At 39.1% G+C, this 17,676-nt stretch overlaps 1 protein-coding gene and 1 pseudogene across 3 annotated transcripts in view; one reads left to right on the forward strand and one right to left on the reverse strand.

The window, feature by feature from the left end:
* KIFAP3 (kinesin associated protein 3) overlaps positions 1–17,676 on the forward strand; it is a 179,792-nt gene that overhangs the window by 115,657 nt on the left and 46,459 nt on the right. The window lies entirely within an intron of this gene.
* Positions 13,321–13,685, reverse strand: LOC133760517 (small ribosomal subunit protein eS12-like; annotated as a pseudogene).

Genomic DNA, 17,676 nt, shown 5'->3' on the forward strand with positions numbered 1-17,676 from the left:
CAGCCAGAGCTGGGCGAATCTCAAACCAGGATCCTGGATCTCCATCCATATGCATTAGCCATCATCTGCTGCCTGCCAGTGTGGACATTAGCAGGAAGCTGGATCAGAAGCCGAGGATCTGGGACTTAAACAAGGCCCTTTAAAGTGATATGCAGGCATTCTAGACAGCAACTTAACCTGTGCACCAGACACCTGCCCCTTAAGTCTCTTTTCAAACTTGAGCCATCCCTATCCTGTGTCTTCTTTCTGTTCTGCATGCTGTTCACACTCTCTCCTTTCTAGAACCGGATTTTTTTAATGTGTTTTACTTTATTTCTTCACTTTTCCCATCTTCCTTCCAACCTTTGCTAATTCTGGCTTCTTCTGTTGCTGCGGTGAAGGGCTTACTAAAGTAATCCTGCCCTTCATTTCTTTAAAATACAGTGAGAATTTTCAGTCTTCCTTTTGCTTTGTTGATCCTATCTTCCTTGGAAGTACTTAAAAATCCTAGTAAGCATCAAAATGTAATGTCACAGGCAGGCATTTGGTCCAGCATTTAAATCACCAGTTAATAAGTCCGAGGTCGGCCGGCGCCGTGGCTTAACAGGCTAATCCTCCGCCATGCGGTGCTGGCACACCGGGTTCTAGTCCCGGTTGGGGCGCCGGATTCTATCCCGGTTGCCCCTCTTCCAGGCTAGCTCTCTGCTATGGCCCGGGAAGGCAGTGGAGGATGGCCCAAGTCCTTGGGTCCTGCACCTGCATGGGAGACCAGGAGAAGCACCTGGCTCCTGACTTCGGATCAGCGAGATGCGCCGGCCGCAGCGGCCATTGGAGGGTGAACCAACGGCAAAAAAGAAGACCTTTCTCTCTGTCTCTCTCTCTCTCTCACTATCCACTCTGCCTGTCCAAAAAAAAAAAAAAAAATTAAAAAAAAAAAAGTCTGAGGTCACACATAGCAGTGACTGGGTTCCAGCTTCAGATTCCAGCTTCCTGATAATGTGTACCCTGGGAGGCAGCAGAGACAGCTCAAGTAGTTGGGTCATTGCCACCCATATAAAAGACCTAGATTGAGTTATCAACTCTCAGCCTCAACTCAACCCAATCTTGACCATTGCAGGCATTTCATTAGTGAACCAGCAGATAGAATCTCTCTCCCACTCCTTCTTCCTCTCTGCCTCTAAAATTAATTAATTTTAAAAAATGTTTAAATGTAAAGTCACAAAGAAAATTGTGTTAGATTTTATCACAAAGTGCTTTGTTAACATGAGGACTTCTAAGGAGAAGAATTAATATAACAAAACTGGTAGTTTAACAGCTGGCTATTGGCCGGCGCCATGGCTAACTTGGCTAATCCTCCACCTGCAGTGCCGGCACCCCAGGTTCTAGTCCCTGTCAGGGTGTCAGATTCTGTCCCGGTTGCTCCTCTTCCAGTCCAGCTCTCTGCTGTGGCCCGGGAGGGCAGTGGAGGATGGCCCAAGTGTTTGCGCCCTGTACCTGCATGGGAGACCAGGAGGAAGCACCTGGCTCCTGGCTTCAGATCGGCACAGCGTGCTGGCCATAGCAGCCATTTGGGGGGTGAACCAACGGAAAAAGGAAGGCCTTTCTCTGTCTCTCTCTCACTGTCTAACTCTGTCAAAAAAAAAAAAAAAAAAAACTACAGTTGGCTATGTATACATGGGCTCCTAAGAAGCTAACTGATCGCTTGAGTTAGTATTAAAAACAAAAATCTGAACAAGTAAGTTGACAGATTTGGTTCATCTAAACTCTCTTTGATTCTCTGCAGTGGATTTATAAAGTATGTATTGGATATGATACCAAATAATTTATGGATTGTTTCACACTTCTAGAAACATTAGTCTAAAAAAGTTATTTAGAAAATCCAAACTGAGAATATTTAAAGATGTCCACATGTGGAAGATTCATGTCATTTGCAACTTTTGTGGTGCCCAACTGAATGATGTTCATGGCTGTTTCTTAGAACAGAATCTGTTACAGCTGATACAAAGACACCAGGCAGTGGAAACATCCCACATGCTGCTGGAAGAATGTTTCTTTACCTTTCCACTGTTCTGTTTCTTTAAGGATCAAGGCTATGATTCCATTTTAGCTAGACAGTAGGCATCTATATTGATTTTCTCTAGACAGAAGGAAAGGTTGTATATCCACAAATATTTTTCTCTTCTTTGTTGAGTAGGGATTCTGGTACTAGAGTCAATCCTTTGTCTTGATAAAGTGGCAACTTGATCTAATAGAGTATTACATCCCAAATACAACTAATTCTAATTCTGCCTACCTGCTGAATATTATCAGGCAACTCAGTCAACTAGTTGAAGATTCTGTTTACAATAACACTTTTGAAGTAAGAGTTATTTTAATGATTCAAGAAAATATATTTAAAGCATCTATCATGTGATGATCATTCAGTGTGTTTTTGTTTAATCTAGACCACAGTTCAAACATAGTTGAGTTTATACATAGATTATATATCTTGACCAACATTACCTTCCTTGGGAAAATTAAGTATCTATATAATTTTCTTGTTATTTTAATTATTTAAATGACATTGGAAGACTTCCCACTTAGTGTCTGGAATTTAACTGTTGGAAGATATTTGGAGAATGTATTTTGGCCAGACATGTTACTACTTACAGTTTAGATTTGAAGTTGTCCTGCAAAATGGCTGAATTTGCCACTTTCTACTTCATACCCATTAACTGAACAAGACAATTAACTGAAAGGCCTTGATTAGGACCTTTAAATAGGAAATAGGAACCTGTCTCTATAATTTGGAAAGCCTTATCTGTTAGATTATCTATAGATTCTGAGTCTATGGTGATTTACTTGGATTTGGACTCAATTTATAAATTGTCAGACCAAAATTATACTCCTAACTTGCTGAGCATTCTTGGGAGACATTGGAAGTGTGAACCATTTAATACATCAGCACATAGAGAACAGTTTCTCAGTTCCACTTGGAAAATAGCCACCAGGCTTGGGATTTTTGAGCCCAGACTCTATTACAGATCACACCTGAGGGTGCTAATTGTTTGTCCTGAACCTTTTTTCAAAGAGTAAAACGAGAGGAAATTGACTTAATTTGAAGCAAAAGAACCTTTGATCAGACACAGCAAAAATGGTTAAAAACTAGAAAAAGACTATCAAGCGAGAATGTGAAAGTCTGTCTAGCTAGCATTTGTAACGACTAAATAAACTTTTAAGAAGTTTGTAAGAAACCTGCATAGGGACAGTGTAAATGATCTCTTAAGGCTTTTTACCTCTAGATTTCGATTTCCTCTTATTGTCAAAATCACTATATTTTATAATAAAATCTAAAATGTAAAGAGAGAATGGGAATGTTTGTAACTCAAAGTGACTTTTCTTTAAGGAAATAAAATTTTTGCCATGCAAGACAGACAATATAGAATAAATACCAAGAAAAACTGCATGCCTATAACTGTTAGGGAAATATGACTTCTTCAGTAAAGGTCTTATCCCAGAATTAGGCAAGTGTAACACTAGTGATGATTCATTTAATGCAGTTAGGCCCCAGCCCCCAATTGAAGTTGAATTGAAACAGATGTGTAGTGGTAGTATTCTGTGTGCTAAATAGGATTACTAAACATGTATTATGTGATGCAGTCTCTGTGTCCTTAACAACTAGTTGCATTGTGACTAGGTAACTTGTAGCTTGGTGAGTCAGGGGATGATATGTGGGCATGGAGAGGAACAGGGGGGCAAGTAGAGAGAAGCCTAGCTACTTAATCTTCCAAGGGGATAGTAAGGAAGTTGACCATTGCCTTTTCTCTTCCAAGCCTTGGGAATCATGAAAGGAAGAACAGAACCTATACATCTAATCTAGAGAGCTTCTGAAAACCCAATTCGGTTTTTATTCTTTAGTACTTCCTCAGCTTTGTGTGAAATGTGTGAGAAACTCAAAAATTCCTTCCTTATTGATAAACATATCCCTCCCCTGACATATCTGGGTTGCCAATCATTTAAAACATCTTAATTCTCTGTTTAGAACACTAAGACAGACATTCGGAGTACAAAACACAAAGACCCTAGAATAAGTTTACAATCTAGACTCTAGAGAACACCAAGGCTCTCACTGAAACATGGATTGGCCTCTGAGGAGCAATACTACCAAATGGCCCTATCAGTAAGATATTCTGTAGTAATGGAACAATGTATCTGCAAGTGTTTACAGGAAAAGAGTGGATTCCATAGTAAAAGACTGATATCTGTTGTTTTTGTTTGTTTCATTTGTTTAATATGTTAATTAATAAAAATTTAGAAATATAAATTCATAATATAAATTTAAATATAAATATAAATTTATAAAATTTTATTAATATGTTAAGCAATAAAATTTATTAAGATGTTAATTAATAAGATGTTATAATAAAATTTTATTAATTAATATGTTAATTTTTTTAGTTATCATACTATGTTAATAAAAATTTGATAAAAATTAATAACAAAATTTGTTATTAAAATTGGTTTAATGTTTTCAAAAATGCTATTTTTGCTTATTTTTAAATTTTAATTAGTTTTTAATAGATTTGATGTGATTTGTAGATATAATTCTTTTTTTTTGCCAGGCAAAGTTAGAGAGAGAGTTACAGACAGTGAGAGAGAGACAGAAAGAAAGGTCTTCCTTCCATTGGTTCACTCCCCGAATGGCCACCATGGCTGGCACTGCGCCCAGCCGATGCCAGGAGCTGGGTACTTCCTCCTGGTCTCCCATGCGGGTGCAGGGACCCAAACACTTGGGCCATCCTCCACTGCCTTCCCGGGCCACAGCAGAAAGCTGGACTGGAAGAGGAGCAACCGGGACTAGTACTCGGTGCCCCATCTGGGACTAGAACCCAGGGTGCCGGTGCTGCAGGTCGAGGATTAGCCAAGTGAGCCACTGTGCCGGCCTAGATATAATTCTAAGAACATAATGATATTCCCTTCCTTCCACCCTCTTTCTGTCTTTTTTTTAGCTTTTGAGATAGCATATTTTGAATTTACAATACAGTAAAAAGGCTTAATACTTACTGAATAAGAAGTTTAAAAAGGAAACCGACAGGATTGGAGAAAATATTTGCAAACTATGCAACTATTAAGAGATTAAGATTCAGAATTTATAAAGAGCTCAAGAAACTCAACAACAATAAAAGAAACAATCCAGCTAAGAAATGAGCAAAGGACTTGAACAGGCATTTTGCAAAGGATGAAATTCAAATGGCTGAAAGACACATGAGAAAGTGCTCACTAGTCATCAGGAAAATGCAAATAAAACCACATTGAGGTATCATTTCACCCCAGGTAGAATGGCTATTATGTAGAAATCAAAAAATAATAAATGCTGGCCAGATGTGGGAGAAAAGGTACCCTAATCAACTGTGGTGGGAATGTGCGCTAGTATAATCCTATGGAAATTAGTATAGAGATTCCTCAAATCTGAAAATAGATCTGCTGTATGACCCAGCCATCCCACTCCTGTGAATTTACCCAAACAAAATGAAATCAGAATATGAAAGTTATCTGCACCCCCATGTTTATTGCAGCTCAATTCACAATAGCTAAGATATGGAATCAACCCAAATACCCATCAACTGATGACAGAATAAAAAATAAAATGTGATTACACACACACAAACACACTGGAATATTACTCAGCCATAAAAAAGAATGAAATTGGCCGGCGCCGTGGCTTAACAGGCTAATCCTCTGCCTTGCGGCGCCGGCACACTGGGTTCTAGTCCCAGTTGGGGCACCAGATTCTATCCTGGTTGCCCCTCTTCCAGGCCAGCTCTCTGCTATGGCCCGGGAAGGCAGTGGAGGATGGCCCAAATCCTTGGGCCCTGCACCTGCATGGGAGACCAGGAGAAGCACCTGGCTCCTGGCTTCGGATCAGCGAGATGTGCCGGCCGCAGCAGCCATTGGAGGGTGAACCAATGGCAAAAAGGAAGACCTTTCTCTCTGTCTCTCACTATCCACTCTGCCTGTCCAAAATAATAATAATAATAATTTTTAAAAAATGAAATCTTGTCTTTTGCAACAAAATGGATGCAACTGGAAACCATTGTACTAAGTGACATAAAAAAGACAAATATCATGTTTTCCCTGATCTGTGGTAACAGAGTACAAAAAAAAAGATAACATATATGAGTGAAATTGACATTTTAAGATTTGATTGGCCGGTGCCGCAGCTCAATAGGCTAATCCTCCGCCTGCGGCACCGGCACAACGGGTTCTAGTCCTGGTCGGGGTGCCAGATTCTGTCCCGGTTGCCCCTCTTCCAGGCCAGCTCTCTGCTGTGGCTGGGGAGTGCAGGGGAGGATGGCCCAAAGTCCATGGGCCCTGAACCCGCATGGGAGACCAGGAGAAGCACCTGGCTCCTGGCTTCAGATCACCGCGGTGTGCTGTCCGCAGCGGCCTTTGGGGGGTGAACCAACGGAAATGGAAGACCTTTCTCTCTGTCTCTATGTCTCCCATGATGGGAGACCAGGAGGAAGCGCCTGCCTCCTGGCTATAGATTGGCACAGCGCGCCGGCCGTAGTGACCATTTGGGGGTGAAGGAAGACCTTTCTCTCTTTCTCTCTCTCACTGTCTAACTCTGCCTGTCAAAAAAAAAAAAAAAAATGACATTGATTCTACCAATCCGTGAGCAAGGAATACATTTCTGTTTTTTTTTTTTTCCTTGATGATTTCTTTCATCAGTGTTTGACAGTTTTCATTGTAGAGATTTCTTAAATTTATTCCTAAATATTTTATTTTTGTTGCTGTTGTGAATGAAATTTTTTTCTTGATTTCTCTGTGAGTTCATTATTAGCATACAAAAAAGCTACTTTTTTTTTACATCATGTCATCTGCAAGCATGAATAATTTGACTTCTTTTACAATTTTGATGCCATTTCTTTCTTTTTCCTCCCTAATTGTGCTTGCTAAAACTTCCAGTACTGTATTGAATAAGAGCAGTGAAAGTGGACATCCTTATCTTGTTCCATATCTGAGGGGAATTGAGACAGGCCAATGTTTAATTGGTGCAGTCATAGGTTTGTATCACCAAGATTTTGAATGGGAGCCCTTCTTTTTTTTTTTTTTTTTTTAAACTTTTATTTAATGAATATAAATTTCCAGTGTACAGCTTATGGATTACAGTGGCTTTCCCCTCCCATAACTTCCCTCCCACCCGCAACCCTCCCCTCTCCCACTCCCTCTCCCCTTCCATTTGCATCAAGATTCATTTTCAATTCTCTTTATATACAGAAGATCAATTTAGTATAAAGGTTTCAACAGTTTGCACCCACATAGACACACAAAGTGAAACATACTGTTTGAGTACTAGTTATAGCATCAAATCAAAATGTACAGCACATTAAGGACAGAGATCCCACATGAGGAGCAAGTGCACAGTGGCTCCTGTTGTTGACGCAACAAATTGACACTCTAGTTTATGGCGCCAGTAACCACCCTAGGCTCTCGTCATGAGTTGCCAAGGCTATGGAAGCCTTCCAAGTTTGCCGACTCTGATCATATTTAGAGAAGGTCATAAAAGACAGAGTGAGAATAGTAACCAATGATCCTAAGAGTGGCATTAACCAGGTTTGAACAATTATACAGCATTAAGTGGGGAAGAGGACCATCAGTACACACAGGTTGGGAGTAGAGCCATTGGTGGTAGAGTAGAGGTTATGATTACAAAGGAATGAGGCCCAAGTACACTAGACAGGGTCTAGAACAAAGGACAGAGTCATTCTTAGAGGAGCTAAGAAAGGTGCTGTCTAAGCTACAATTAAGTTTTCTGATTGAGAGGCAAATAGAACCTGATAGAAGGGGCTTGATAATAATCTGGTGGGCTTTAGGCCTTGTAAGTTAAGAGGCCCAGACCTATCTATCTCTTCACATGGGGTATATCCTAAGGGAGGTGTGAACCTCCTAGGGGAAGGCACTCTGTTGACTTTCATTACTTGGCTGGCCTGGGAGGAGAGCTGGCCAGGTAAAGGCAGGGGGCATCTCTAACAAGAAATTTACAGTTCTGCCTGCAATGTTGCTGACCCTACTTGACCACACCCTCAGCTGCAGTGGTCACTTTGGAAGTTGGGCTGAGTGAAGGGCTTTTCAGCTTAGAGCCAATAAGATCTGTGGCTCTGACCTGGGCATCCTTCGACTCCAGGGCAGGTCCATTTCCAGTGATCCAACTTTTGGCAGAGCTGCCAGGGCTCTTCACAAGCTGACTTCTGCTGAAGCCCAGGCTTACCACATTGAAAGCCACTGCAGTGGACTGGCCTGTTGGGTCTCCTTGAGGGCAGATCACTGTATAGATCAGCCATTAATAGGCTTGCCACCCATTGCTTCTGATGCCTAGCTTTCTTTTCCTCCTGGTTTGTGTTAAAGCAGACCAGAGGATGCAAGTCAAGGGAGTGCCCGTGTCCCATCTCTAATCTTCGGTGGCCTGAACTACAAGTCTATAGTCACAGGCATGTTCTGTAGTAGTTTTTCTAAGGTAGACAATGCCCTTGAGGAAAATTATATTCTCACTTTAAAACTTTCTTTCCCTTTGGTCTGAAAGGGAGGTTTTTTCTACTTACTGTATACTTTGCTGATGGCGAAGTGAATCTAGCTATGAGATTATTATTTAAGTTCTTATTTTGGGTATGCTATTACAGAAAAATGTTAGCCATCTCTTTTATAAGGTCTAAAGATTAAATTGTGCGTCCTACAGATTCCTTCATAATAGATTTAGTTTCCTATCTTGAAGAGAATAGAGAAATGAAAGAACAAGTTGGGCTTAGAATAGAGAAATGAGGGAGCAAGTCCTAGATCGCTTGCTGACAATAGCAATATCACATGAATACTTAGCAAACCGTTTTAACCATTAGATAACAACTTAAGAAAACATTTACCAGAAGGTCCAATGCCTTCTATAAATTTTAAGAATCATGTATTTGAAAACACCTCTTAAATATCTAACATGGTGTAGTTTGTTTAACCAGCAAACTTAAGCACAACCATATAAAATGTTTTTAGTTTCTTTTTACCAACAAGTTTAAAACATATGATACACAGATTCAGGTCACTCAAATTAAAATGTATCTTTGATTGATTTTAGCAGCTTAAATTTATGGACAATCTTATCTATAAGCCATTTAAAATAGGACTTTTAATAAAATTTCCCCATGTGGACATACAATATGTACACACATATAACATAGCATAATAGACCAATATAGCATTTTTAATAATAGCTTTTAAAATCTTTAACTCTTTTTGTAGATTGCCAATTGATTTGAATTGCTTTTTTAGTAACCTCAGTTTTTAGTAACTCTAATATTAATCATGAGGAGAGTGTATGTTTTAATAACTTTGAATTAATGCCTAGCTCTAGTACTTTAAACTTGGGAAATAAGATGTTGTCTTCAGCCAAGGTCAGATAAAATCATAGTCAATAAGAACAGTTAATTAAAATTAGATCAACAAGTATAAATTAAAAGTAGCATCTGTCATCGATGCTCCTCACTATCAGGAACAGTTGTATGAGACAGAAAATCTCGATTTATTTATAATGTCCCCAGTCATAGAGAACACTATAAAAACTATCTTACCATATCTTGAAAAGAAAGTAATAGACAATCCCATCAAGGTGGCATGTACCAATGCCATCTCACTAGTCCAAGTGATCAACTTCAGTTCACAATTGATCACACTGATAGGTCTAAGAGTCAAAGGGATCACACAAACAAGACTAGTGTCTGCTAATACTAACTGATAGAATCAAAAAGGGAGAGAACGATCCAACATAGGAAGCAGGATACACAGCAGACTCATAGAATGGCAGATGTCCTAAATAGCACTCTGGCCTCAGAATCAGCCCTTAAGGCATTCCAATCTGGCTGAAGAGCCCATGAGAGTATTTTAGGCATGGAAAGCCAAGACACTCTGGAAAAAAAAAGAAAGGAAGACCTAAATGAAAGATCTCTGCGAGTGAGATCCCAGTGGAAAGAACGGGGCCATCAAAGAAGGAGGTACCTTTCTCTGAAGGGAGGAGAGAATTCCCACTTTGACTATGACCCTGTCGGAATAAGATCGAAGTCAGCGAACCCTAAAGGCTTCCATAGCCTCAGCAACTCATGACTAGAGCCTAGGGAGATTACTGACGCCATAAACAAGAGTGTCAAATTGTTAAGTCAGCAACAGGAGTCACTGTGTACTTACGTCTCATGTGGGATCTGTCCTTAATGTGTTGTCCAATGTGACATGATGCTATAACTAGTACTGAAACAGTATTTTTATACTTTATGTTTCTGTGTGGGTGCAAACTGATGAAATCTTTACTTAGTATATACTGAATCGATCTTCTGTATATAAAGATAATTGAAAATGAAAAAAAAAAAACTTGGTTTTAAATTGGAAATTGCATAGAAATTTAATCAATTTTTTAAAAATATCATGTAGGATCTCTGTCTTTAATGTGCTGTACATTGTGATTTAATGCTATAACTAGTACTCCAACAGTATTTTTCACTTTATGTTGCTATGTGGGTGCAAACTGTTGAAATCTTTACTTAATATATACTAAACTGATTTTCTGTATATAAAGAGAATTGAAAATGAATCTTGATGTGAATGGAAAGGGAGAGGGAGTGGGAAAGGGGAGGGTTGTGGGTGGGAGGGAAGTTATGGGGGGGGGGAAGCCATTGTAATCCATAAGCTGTACTTTGGAAATTTATATTCATTAAACAAAAGTTTAAAAAAAAAGAAAGAAAGTAATAGAGAATGTTTTATAGTGCTAAGGTTAGGGTTAGGATTAGAATTCAGGCTTTCAAAAGCACGAATTGGTAAAATGAGTAGATAGTAGACACTTTTTATTGGTCTGTTGTTTGGGTGTGGACACAGAACATGGCTTTTTCAAGTGAATTGTTGACAGAAAATTCTTTTACAGTCTTGGTAAATTTTAATTTCTTAGTATACGTTTGATTTTTTTAATTCCATGCAGTCAAATGGAGTTCAGTGAGAGAAGCTTGGTTACCATCTTTTGTTATTTATTTTTATGTTGCAGAAACAAAGAGCAGGAATTTAGGATATTTTTCCAGATTCTTAGAACTCAAATACACACTTATGAATTTATATATACATGAATGTGAATATGTTCACTTTTTCCTATATGTGTTGCTTTTTTTTTAATTGTTAGCAGTTCGACTTAGGAGATCTCAAGCGTAGTATGAATGAGAAAATTCATGATTTCTTACTTTCTTTTAGTTTTATCTTTTTAATTTGTGGTCTGACTTGGCATGATATGTAGAATGATTTTGCACAGGTTAGCCTCCCCATTGCTTTAAGCAGAGGTTGTTTGAGGAGATAATTGTACTTAGAGGTCTGGTTAGAAAATGCCATAATCAAGACTAAAGGTCAACACTCAGGACAATTCTGTTGAGAAATAGTATGTGCATAAAAATCAATTACTTGACTATGTTTGTGTTTAAACATGTGTATATCTGTGTATATGTATCACTGACAGAAATATTTTCCGAGATATAAAAAGCATCTTTTTAGCCACTACCACCTCAATCTTAATGAGCAACTAAATTACTCTAGACCTGCTTTAATTTAGTATGAAAATTGTATTAAATAAACCATATTACAGCCTCAATTAGGGGGCTGCCACATTAAAGCAGCAAGGAAAATCTGTTTTATATCAGTTATGTCAGAACACAAAGCAGATCTATGTAGCTCTATGTTATCCTATAGTGTGTTAATCAGATACAAGGTGTGACGGAAACCAGTGACAAAGAGTTTTCCTGATAGTGAACAGGCTCTGATAATAGGCTGGTTAAGGCTTCATAATGTTTCACTGGTTAAGTAGTAAAATGATGTAGAACTTCAAAAAGGATGGCACATTCCATGTAATATCAAACCATAGTCTTTCATGATGCTTTTTTGCTATTGTAAATTTATTGAATTTATAGAATTTATTGGAACTGCTAAGTGCAATAAGATCCTAATGTTGGGAGCTAAGAGAAGAAAATAAAAGAAGAAATACATTTTCCTTTAAAGATGGTGTAAACTCAAGTCTCAAAGCCAGAACATGAGGGTGCAACTGCTTATAAAAAGAAGTATTTCAAAAATGAAGAAAAAAACAACTATATCCCTAGAGTATTTCCAGAAAAGCTTGTTAGGGTCCAATAATATATCTTGGTTGTGATTGAGCTGTGAATTCTCATAGTTATTTCCTGGTATGGGGGCAGGGTATAAGAGAAGAACAGAGATTAGAAGAGAGGGGTGTTAGAGAGAGTTTATTTTAATTGGTATATATTGAATTTATTTAAAATGTTGACACTGATATTCATCTGGAGTTACTATTTAATTTTTTAAAAGAAATTTGTCTACTACCTGTGTTTTTCAGTTACTTGAGATGGTTATATCTACAACCTTATGAAGTAATGAAGCGAATCATAAGGCTAAGTCTTAGATTGTTTTATTTTACCAATGAAATTTGAGACAGAGATGAAACAGTAAAATACCATTTGAAAGTTGTATTCTTCAGTTAATACCCAAGTGAGAAATGGAAACTAAACTCCTGACTTCTAAGCTGCATCCTTAGTGTTATACCACACTGAATTATCAGTATCTACAAATTCAGACTCTGAGATGCAACGAAACTATGACTTTGCTATGACTTAAACCATATTCATTGAGTAGACCCAGAATATAAATAGAATGTAGCTGAGGCTAGAGATTCTGGAATGATGGTTTGTTGCAATATAATAAAGTTTCTTCTGGCTTTCATTGAAATGGGAGAGGGAAAATGTTTTAGAAGAAAAAAATTTTTAGAAGGAAAAATGTTTGTGCTTATGGGGATAAGGAAGATGGGATATAAGGCCTAATCTGATTTCTCTTGGAAAATACATCTTTATTTTTGGGATTCCCTCCTCACATTTTTACTGTTAAAATGGATAAAACAATAATAGTAGATGGCAGTTGATTAGTATCCAAAATGTACTTCTGAACTTTTCCTGAAATCTGAAAGTTTTGGAGCCACTATCCAGGCCAAAAGCTAAAGCATTTGATTTTCAAGAAAATCTTGAAAACCTTTTCAGAAACTTTGAGATCAGTGGCCTTCATCATAGAGGAAAACACTGCTACTGTTTGACTCTGAGTAATGTCTACTACTAAAGAAAAGGAAATTAAAATATTTAAACGAATATTGTATTCCTCCAGGAATATTTCAGCTAAGATATTTTATTTGGTAAACATTTGAAAACCCAAAGCTACACCACCACATACTAGAGCAAATTTTTATGGCACAAATATTGTGGGTTTTTTTTTTATTTTTTTACATAAGCAGTTTTTTTAGATGTGTTCATTGCTTGCATGTGAGGACTCTTGGGCCTTAGATTCTTTGCCAAGGTTCTTCACCACTACACAACTGCAACCAACCACTTACATAGGAGTTTTTCTCTCTGTCAATTTTACAGGGACTTTACAGAGGCCTTATAGGTTGCTTAGGAGGTGTTCAGCACAGAAGGCCTCCACCAGGTTGGCGTAGATAGACTCATCACAGTTGGATGCCAGCACACCGTGGTGAATTGGCTCTTGTCTAAGACATTGGCAGCTTCACAGAGTCCATGTTGTAGGTCATGATGGATGAAGGGCACCTCCTGTAAAGCAGTGATAACTTTCATTGCAGCTCCAGCAGCAATGCTGTCCTCAGCCATGGGTGTATGTAATGAAAAAAGCTGAATTCTGAACAAACCTGAGTCCCTGCCTCCGTGCAGCTTGGAGATGGCAGAGAAAGAGCTAAGAATAAAAGAGTACTTCAAAAAGTTCATGGAAAAATGAAATTAAAAATAGGTTTATTTTTCTACAAAAACATTTTTGAAATTGTGCATTTTTTTAAAGATTTATTTTATTTATTTGAAAGGTAGAGTTATAGAGAGAGGTGAAGCCAGAGAGAGAGGTCTTCTGTCTGCTAGTTCACTCCCCAAATGACTGCAATGGCTACAGCTGAACTGATCAAAAGCCAGGAGCCAGGAACTTCTTCTGGGTCCCCCACACAGGTGCAGAGGTCCAAGGACTTGGGCCATCCTCCACTGCTTTCCCAGGCCATAGCAGAGAGCTGGATCGGAAGTGGAGCAGCTGGGACTCAAACTGAAGCCCATATGGGATGCCAGCACTGCAGGCCAGGGCTTTAACCCGCTGCGACACAGCATTGACCCCAGATGCATAGTTTTTCATAACATCCATTTCCACAAACTTTATTTAAAAATTTATTTATTTATTTTAAAGTAAATTATAGAGAGAGGGGGAGAGACAAAGAGAGAGGTCGTCATCTGCTGGTTCACTCCCCAATTGGTTGGAACAGGCAGGGCTGAGCCAGACTAAAACCAGGAGCCAGGAGCTTCATCTGAGTCTCCCATGTGATAGGTACCCAAACCATTAGCTTCCCAGGCCATTAACAGGGAGCTGGATGGGAAGTGGAGCAGCCAAGACACAAAACAGTGCCCATTTGGGATGCCTGTGTCAGAGGTAGTGGCCTTACTCACTACACCAGAATGCCAGCCCCCTTCCATGAACTTGTTGTAAACCTTTCATACCTTAATGTTTCATATTCAATCTCTAAATTTTAATGATTCATATTCTAAAATATTTTACAACACTTGTCATTAATATTGGAATTAAGAAAGTCATTAGGGGTTGGTGTTGTGACACAGCAGGTTAAGCCACTGTCTGCATTACCAGCATCCCATATGGACACCAGCTCAAGTCCCAGCTGCTCTACTTCTGATCCAGCTCCCTGCTAATGTGCCTTGGAAAGCAGAAGATGGTCCAAGTTCTCCCACCCACATGGGAGACCTGGAAGAAGCTTCTAGCTCTTGGCTTTGGCCTGACCCAGCTCCAGCCCCAGCCATTACAGCCATTTGGGGAGTGAACCAGCAAATGGAAGATTGTGTGTGTGTGTCCCTTTCTTCTTCTTCTCCTTCTTCTTCTTCTTCCCCTCCCCCTCCCCCACCTCCTCCTCCTTTTAAGGCCTTGATAGTGTTATGTTAAAGTTTTTGCCATTTCTTCTTTTTTTTTTTTTTTGACAGGCAGAGTGGACAGTGAGAGAGAGAGACAGAGAGTAAGGTCTTCCTTTTTGCCGTTGGTTCACCCTCCAATGGCCGCTGCGGCCGGCGCATCTCGCTGATCCGAAGCCAGGAGCCAGGTGCTTCTCCTGGTCTCCCATGCAGGTGCAGGGCCCAAGATTTGGGCCATCCTCCACTGCCTTCCCGGGCCATAGCAGAGAGCTGGCCTGGAAGAGGGGCAACCGGGATAGAATCCGACACCCCGACCGGGACTAGAACCTGGTGTGCCGGCACCACAAGGCGGAGGATTAGCCTGTTAAGCCACAGTGCCGGCCTGATTCTGTACTTTTACTAACTAGGTTAGAAAATCAGTTTTACCAAGAGGTCATCAAAAGTTAGCCATGGATGCTCATGAATATTTTTGGTGTGTGTTTGGATTTTGGACTTTTGGACTTTTATTAAATAGATAGTGTTTTTCTTTCCTAAAGGAAAACAACCTTAAGCTTCTATGTCTAAGTTCATTAATAAGAATATCGCTGAGGCTGGCATTATGGCATAGCAGGTTATGCCACTGCTTGGAATGCCAGCATCCTATATCAGAGCACTGGTTTGAGTTTCCACTGCTCTGCCTCTGATCCACTTCCCTATACTCCTGGGAAAGCAGCACATGATAGCCTAAGTACATGGGTCTCTGCCACTCATGTGGGAGACCTGGATGGAGTTCCTGGATCCTGGTTTTGCCTGGCCTAGTCCTACAATTTGCAGATTGAATTAGCAGATGGAAAATCTTTCTCTCTCTCACTGTGTTCCATCGCTCGCTTGCTCTCTCTCTCTCTTTCTCTCGCTTCCTCCTCTCACTCACTATCACTATGCCTTTCAAATATATTTTTTAAAAATTAAGAAAAAATGGTTATTGCTATGAGCATATAGGGTGATAAGGCTTAAGTTAGAAACATGTTTGTGATGTAACATCTTTGTTATGCATATCTATATTTATTGATTTTTTTTTGTTGCTGCTAAATTAATGTAATAAAATCTCACAAGATAGTGTAAAATGGTAACTGAGTAAGCAGGAATGTTTTCTGTTGAGCATTACTTACTAGGCTTAAATACACTTTATGGATATTAACTTTAAGCCTTTTTTTAATGTTACTACTATGTAACATTTCACAAGTATTATTAGGAAGTAATTTTTACTGTTACTGAAATAGCAAACTTCATATTTCATATGGCTTTGACATTTGAATGAATTTTAATTCCTATTCTTATACTAGATATCTGTGTGCTTCTGTTACCTTCCATGAATACTTTTTCAGATAATTCAGATTTATAAATCTACTAAAATGAAAAGTTACTTTTAAAGTTTATTTGTTTGTATTTATTTGAAAGGCAGAGTGACAGATGTAAAGAGAGACCTTCCATCCGCTGGTTCACTCCCCAAATGCCCACAACAGCCAGGACTGGGCCAGGCTGAAGCCAGGAGCCTAGAACATCATTTAGTTCTCTGAGTAACTGACAGGGACCGAGGTGCTTGAGCCACTAACCTGTTTCTCCCAGGGTGCGCCTGAGCAGGAAGCTGGATCAGAGGCAGTGGCAGGACTCAGTCCTAGGCACTCTGGTATGAGATGCAGATCTCCCAAGCCATGGCTTAACCCACTGTGCCACAGTGCCCATCTTCCAGCTCCCCACCAAAGATAGTTTTATGCCTTTTGAGCCAAGTGAAACAAGCAGCTATTCTTAAAAGAAATAATAACACTCAAATTAGTACTAGTATTTAATGTGGCCTTATTGTGATTGCTAATATTACAAGGCATATTCTTGGAGTCTTAGTCACCTGTAACTAAGTTCTCTTTAAGAAGAAAAGCCAATTTTTCTTGCCTAAATTCTTGCCTAAAATACAGTTTTGCTTTTTGCTTGTGTATTAAATAGTGAAAAAATGGCTATAAGTAAGTTCATTCTTTATACTGTCAGGATACTTTTGTAAATTTGTGGCCATTTCAAATGTAACAATAATATCTTCTTACAGATCTTTTTAACTGAGCATCTATCAAGTCACATACAGAACCAAAATCTGTACTTTTGAAGACATGAATTTTAAAAAGGTTCATTAAATCAAGCATTTAGGCTAAATTACTTTGAAACTGATCACAGTGCTGTCACATAATTAGGCATCACAATATTTTATTTCATTTTGCAAACCCAGAGTGAACCACCAAAATCTGTCACCCACAAAACTGCTTGTAACAGCATGTTGGTGCTTATTATTTTCAACTCCCTCTTTCCTACTACACTCCTGAATGTGACCAGGTCAGAGAAAACATGACTGAGAATACAGTGTTACACTTACCAGACCAGCAGCTAATGCCTCCCTATCACTGCTTAGTCAACAGTTCAACTCATTCACAAAATCTTAGAGCTGAAAGTTGACCTTAGAGGTCATTTGGTATAATCTCATTCAGTGAAGAGTCCATTTTTAGTGACCCTGACAAATCTTCATTTATCCTCCATTTAACTATGTCTTCCACATTGCTGGCCCAAGGTATGAACTGCTGTAATAGAACCAGCTGTATGTCCTAGATCAAGTTACTCTAGTGTTCTGGGCCTCATTTTCTTATTTGTAAAATGGCAGTAATTATAGTACCTG

Source organism: Lepus europaeus, chromosome 5 (genome assembly GCF_033115175.1).
Source record: "Lepus europaeus isolate LE1 chromosome 5, mLepTim1.pri, whole genome shotgun sequence".
In the NCBI taxonomy this organism is placed as follows: Eukaryota; Metazoa; Chordata; class Mammalia; order Lagomorpha; family Leporidae; genus Lepus; species Lepus europaeus.